This window comes from Corvus moneduloides, chromosome 33, assembly GCF_009650955.1.
Source record: "Corvus moneduloides isolate bCorMon1 chromosome 33, bCorMon1.pri, whole genome shotgun sequence".
NCBI lineage: Eukaryota > Metazoa > Chordata > Aves > Passeriformes > Corvidae > Corvus > Corvus moneduloides.
The window spans coordinates 281,523-288,152 of record NC_045508.1 but is presented as its reverse complement, the minus strand read 5'-3'; positions in this window follow the sequence as shown (position 1 = coordinate 288,152).

The following is a 6,630-nucleotide window of genomic DNA, read 5'->3' as shown; positions in this document are numbered from 1 at the left end:
CCTGCAAAAGGCAGTATATATGCAAAAAATCGTAGTCATGTTAGACAGTATTGTAAGTCCCCCCTACAGTCTCCCTTTCCTAATCCCACCTTTCCCTTTTACCCTATGTCCTATTACCCCCAGTGTATTCCCAATCCGTTTTTTCACCCATGGTTTCCCTCACAAAACCATGCTTTTGCCAATTGTTTCCCCAAAAATCCCTTTCCAATGCCGAGTGGGGGATGAAAAGGGGGAGGGAAGAAGTTAAACCCTCTCCTGCCTCAGTTTCCCCACAAAGCATGCTCAGAGAGTCCTGTCTCCCTTCTGTCAGCCCTAAGATGTTCCACAGAATCTGACTGGACATTTAAAGACTCAGGAGGGTGGCTTGTTTTGTTTTGAAACTGTTCTTGTTATGTTTATCCAGTTGTTTTCATTCTCCTTTTATTAAAATAAAACGGGTGAGGTGTTGGGGTCTCTCCCCTGCCGTGTAGCCCTGGGAGAGGGGCCCTGAGGGCACGGACACGGGGCTTCCCTGCCCCTGCTCAGCCTCGTTCCCATGGGTTGGTTTGTGTTCCCTGCGCGGGCAGAAGGGCCCTTGGTCCCGTGACTGGAACAGTTCCTGGGCAGAGCTCCGGCCATGCGGCTGGAGAAATAAACACCTCTGAAACATCTAGCAAGAATCTGTCTGTCCATATATATTTCCTTTCCACGGGACTCCTGGTTTGATATATGCGTGTTGCAGGATCCCCACTGCAACACTGGACTGCTGACAGCCACCGTGCCTGGAGCTTCAGCTCCCCTGGGCAGAGCTGAACTCCTGAGGAGCAGCTTTAAAGCCGAGAGCCTCCAGCTGCTCCCCACTCCTGTCACACACCGCAGGAGCTAGCCTGGGCAGTGGTCAGTGGCGGTCATTGTGACAGAGGAGCATCTCTGCTCACATGTGAGTCCCTTCTCCCTGACTTGCAGCTTTTCCCACAACTGCTTTCGAGGGTCCGCTCTTGAAGGTTTTTGGGGTACAATTTTAAGGTTGAGCTGTTCAGAAACAAAAGTTCTCTTCACCCATCTTTGGGAGCATTTCAGCTCTAAGAACAAAGGCCCTTCTCCTTCCCTGGGAGCAAAGGGTCTCCCTCATCTTTGTCTTTAGGGCTCTGCCTCGGAGTTTTCTATTCTTCAGTGTGCATCACAGAGGCAGTCACAACTTTAAGTGGCTCAAAGAATTGTCCATATTCAACCTGGCCAGCTGATAGGTTCTGTCAGGTCACAGAGGAAGCTGTAAGCACCCCTTAGCAAGGACATCACTTCCAGGACTATGACACAGACCGATGATAATTAGGAGGCTCTCGGGGCAGATTATTTTCTCCGATGTCATCTGACTGACCCTCTGGATCCAGGGCCTCGTATCTATTCTGAAGTGGCACCTGGGTAGGTGATGGGGGTCACTTTTATTAGCTCCCTGATTAGGGACCCATTTCCCTACTCCTTTATCTAATAGGTCTCCTACTTCTGCCTGCTGGTTGGAGGCATGGGAGTCCGCTGGCTCCTGGTGGGCTTCTCTGAGGGACGGAAGGGTGAAACTCCATCAGTCTATTTCCCTTTCACTTTCCCTAATGCTCTTTTGTCTTTCTACTTCCTCCTTAAGCTTGGCTACCAGACAGAGCAGATCATTCGCCCGTTTGCACCGCACATAGGTGTCATTTGCACCATCCCCTGGTACTACTGAGTCCTGGGATGATGTTATAAAGCCGCTTTATTCCTTAACTGTCCACTCACTGCCCAAGGACACTGTTTCTTTAAGATGGACCTGGGGGCAGGGCCACGGGACCCGAGTGCGGGGCAGTTTAACAGCTGAGCCCAACAGCTCGGGGGCTCTGGGGGACTCTGTGGGGCTCGGGAGGGAGCATGCCGGGAGCACTGTGCTGCTTTTTTGGGTTTCTTTTGTGTTCCGGCTAGCTGGGAAAAGGTTCTGTTGGCTTTTCTTGTTCTTTTTCCCTTCCCTCCCCTTGCCTCACTGCCTCCCCTCCCTCCTCGCTGGTCTGAGGGATCTGGGGGTAGCCCCAGCTGGTCTGAGCCATGTGTCTGTTCCCTCTCTGGGAATTTGTTGTATTTTGAGGGTTTTTTTTGTGTTCTACCCTGTTTTGTTTGGTGTTAATAAACAGTTTGGTTTTTTTTCCACTTTCACTTGCTGTGACCCACTTGTCTTATTGGTGGAGGAAAAGGGGAGGCTCTTTTCCCTTCGGAGGAGACACTCACTCCAGAGTGTTTCCTCCTGAAGTTTTGTCTCCAAAACTGAGACATAAATTTGGCGCCCAATGTTGGGCATGTGAAAGTGGAAAAACAAAACAAAACAAAAACCCAATGTTTGCTTTGAATCACTTTGTGTTGAACTACAGCAGTAACACCATGCTGTTTGATTTAATAATTTTTCTGTGGAACTTAACCATAAGTACATGTCCACAGCTATGGGTAGTCAGGTCCCTGGCTTACACCTTTTATAAGTCAGGAATAAGAATCAGGACTGCCATTTTAATATGCCTGGTTGTAGTGATTCATCGAAGTTTGATGTAAGTAATGGAAACCATTGAGAATGTGAATGTTACGTTGTTTTTCCATCCTGGCCTTGGTAGTTTTCCTTTGGAATGTATTAGTAATTACACCCAGTTTGTCAGGGGAAAGCGGGGGATGATAATTCCCAGCCCTTCATCTCCTTCTTCCCCTTCAGATCCGGCATGTCACCTTTTGAAAGTATCCAGTTTCTCCTGGATGTCGAAGATGCCCCCTTCTTATTATGTTATCTAGCAGGGTTTCTCTATGTGGTCTCCAGCTTTTCTAAAATAAGGGCTGAGATTTCCAGAGGGGTTGCCCAGACACCTGCCCCAGTTGTGGAAAATCCTAAGTGATGTGGGGTGCGGGAGGACATAGGCCAGACCCTGAAGCAGTTTTCTGACCCAGTAGCCTCGAACTTCCCCCCTGAACGAATTCAGAGTCCAGCTGAGGTGGGGAAATATCTGAAGGAAAATTGCACCCGATGGCCTGATGAAACTATGTTAAGTTGGATGGTCCGAATCTGGGATGTTGCATGTGATGGTACAATTCTGGATGGCACTGAAGCGAGGCATTTGGGGTCTCTGTCACATGATCTAAGTATCGACCAAGGGATGACAAGGGGGTCTGAAGCTCTCAGTCTCTGGACATGGCTTTTAAGAAGTGTGAAGGAAAGGTACCTGTGCCGAGAAGATCTCCAGCTGCAGCTAAAGCCCTGGAAGACCATGGAACAAGGGATTCAATGCCTGAGAGAACTGGCACTGATAGAGATCATATTCTCAGGTGACCAAACAGTTAGGAGCCCTGACATGGAAAAATGTACACCGGTGATGTGGCTGAAACTTGCATGACACACACCACCAGAATACGCCCCTGCTTTAGCAATGATGACATGGAATGAGGGGGACAAGACAGTGAGTTCTATGGTGAGAAGGCTCTGGGCATAGGCAGACACTGTGCACGGCCCAACACAAGCAAGTATCGCAGCTGTGGAAAAGAGTCTGTCAGAGACCATACAGAAGATGGAAGATGGGATGGACAAGACTCATCAGAAAGTCAGGAAGGAGCTGAAAGAGGGCCTTCTCCAAATCGCATCAGTGCAGATCAGAGGCCCTGCTACCAGAAGCAGATGTCCCATGGCTAGGGAGAGAGGGTACACCCCAAGAGCTGAACTATGGTTCTTCCTGTGTGACAGTGGGGAAGACATGAGGAGGTGGGATGGAAAACCAACTTCTGTCCTGGCAGCACGGGTGCGTGAATTGAAGGATGGTAATGCTGAGAGAGGAAGTTCTACCAGAAGGGAAGTAGCAAGAGTTTTGAATGATAACCAGGACTAGAGGGGACCTGCCTCTAGCCAGGTAGAGGCCAGGGAAAATCGCATCTTTTGGAGAATATGGGTTCAATGGCCTGGCACATCAGAACCACAGAAATATGAAGCCTTGGTTGACACGGGCACGCAGTGCACCTTGATTCCATTGAGACATGTGGGGGCAGAAACCACTTTCTATTTCTGGAGTAACAGGGGGATATCAGGAGTTGACACTACTTGAAGCTGACGTGAGCCTAACTGGAAAAGAGTGGAAGAAACATCCTATTGTGACTGGCCCAGAGGCCCCATGTATTCTGGGCATAGACTTTCTCTGGAGTGGGTATTCCAAAGACCCAAAAGGACTCAGGTGGGCCTTTGGAATAGCTGCTGTGGAGGCAGAGGGCATTCGGCAATGGAACACCTTGCCTGGGCTGACCAAAAATCCTTCTGCAGTTGGGCTCCTGAACGTAGAATAGCAGCGAGTGCCAATTGCCACCTCAACAGTGCATCACCGGCAGTACCCAACAAATAGAGATGCTGTGATTCCCATCCACACAATGATTTGTGAGCTGGAGAGCCAAGGGGTGGTCAGCAAGGCCCACTCACCCTTCAACAGCCCCATCTGGCCTGTGCGCAAGTCAGAAGGGGAATGGAGATTGACTGTGGGCTATCGTGCCCTGAATGAAGTGACTCCACCGCTGAGCGCTGCTGTGCCGGACATGTTGGAGCTCCAGTACGAGCTGGAGTCCAAAGCAGTGAAGTGGTACGCCACTATTGACATTGCCAATGCATTTTTCTCCATTCCTCTGGCAGCAGAGTGCAGGCCTCAGTTTGCCTTCACCTGGAGGGGCGTGCAGTACACCTGGAACCGACTGCCCCGGGGTGGAAGCACAGTCCCACCATTTGTCATGGACTGATCCAGAATGCACTGGAAAAGGGTGAGGCTCCAGAACATCTGCAGTGCATTGATGACATCATTGTGTGGGAGAACACAGCATCGGAGGTATTTGGGAAAGGAGAGAAGATCATCCAGGTTCTCCTGGAAGCCGGCTGTGCCATCAAAAGGAGCAAAGTCAAGGGACCTGCCCAAGAGATCTAATTCCTAGCTGTATATGTATGCATAAACGTGTGTGTTTAAAATTGAAATGTTTTAATTTGGGCATTGAGCAGACAGTATGGAATAAGGGGTGGAATGTCCTGGGGTAATGTTATGAAGCTGCTTTATTCCTTAACCGTCTGCTCAATGCCCAAGGACACTGTTTCTTTAAGATGGACCCGGGGGCAGGGCCAGAACCACGGGACCCGAGTGCGGGGCAGTTTAACAGCTGAGCCCAACAGCTCAGGGGCTCTGGGGGACTCTGTGGGGCTCGGGAGGGAGCATGCCGGGAGCACTGTGCTGCTTTTTCCGGTTTCTTTTGTGTTCTGGCTAGCTGGGAAAAGGTTCTGTTGGCTTTTCTTGTTCTTTTTCCCTTCCCTCCCCTTGCCTCACTGCCTCCCCTCCCTCCTCACTGGTCTGGGGGATCTGGGGGTAGCCGCAGCTGGTCTGAGCCATGTGTCTGTTCCCTCTCTGGGAATTTGTTGTATTTTGAGGGGGTTTTTTGTGTTCTACCCTGTTTTGTTTGGTGTTAATAAACAGTTTGGTTTTTTTCCACTTTCACTTGCTGTGACCTACTTGTCTTATTGGTGGAGGAAAAGGAGAGGCCCTTTTCCCTTCGGAGGAGACACTCACTCCAGAGTGTTCCCTCCTGAAGTTTTGTCTCCAAAACCGAGACAGGCTTAAACACTCCTTACAGGAAGAGTCTGGACAGATATGTCCTTCTTGGGAGGTTCTGTTTGGGTTGGCACACTTTTACTAGCTATAGCTTTTAATCATTTGGAGACCATTGCTGAAAAAAAACCCCAAAACAAACAAAATCCCAACACAAAATAAAAACCCCACTACCAGGAGGATGACTGCAACCCTGCCTGTGTGAACTGCTGTGCAAACTGCCATGCCACAGCCTCAAAGACGTGCCATGCCCCTGTTTGCCTACTCCCAGTTGGCCGTGCTCCCTAGAGACTTCTTTAAAGCACCTCTGATGGCCAGAGCAAGCCCTTCTCTGTGCCTGAGTGGCTAACGAGAGGAGGCCATTCTGACACTGCAGAACCTCATGGATCCAAAGATGCATTGTGACACAGCAGGGTCTTGTGGAACCAAGGAGACCATTGTGACACTGTAGGGCCTCATGGAACCAAGTGGTCATTGTGACACTGCAGAACCAAGGAGAACACTGGGACCCTCCAGGGCCTCATGTTTCCAAGGGGCCACTGTGACACTGCCAGGTCTTGTGTAACCAGTGGTCCATTGCAATGCTGCAGAACCAAGGGGACCATTGTGACCCCATGGGGCCCAATGGAAGCAAGGGGCCTCTGTGATGCTGTGGAACCTGGGGCTCCATTGTGACACCATGGTGCCCCATGGAACCAATGTCCACTGTGACACTGCAGAACCTGGTGGAACCAAGGGTCCAATGTGACAAAGCAGGGTACCATGGAACCAAGACCACTGTGACACTGTGGAGTCTCACAGCACCAAGTGCTTATTGTGGCACTGATGAATGAAGAAGAGCATTGTGACACTGCAGGGTCTCATGGGACTGAGGGGCCTGTGTGACACAGAGGATCCAAGGAGGCCATTGTGACACTGGGAAGCCTTGTGGAACCAAGGGACCAGTGTGACACTGTGAGCCCCATGCAACTGAGGGGCCTTGGTGACACTGCAGAACCTCATGGAACCAAGGGGCCATTTTGACACTGGGGGG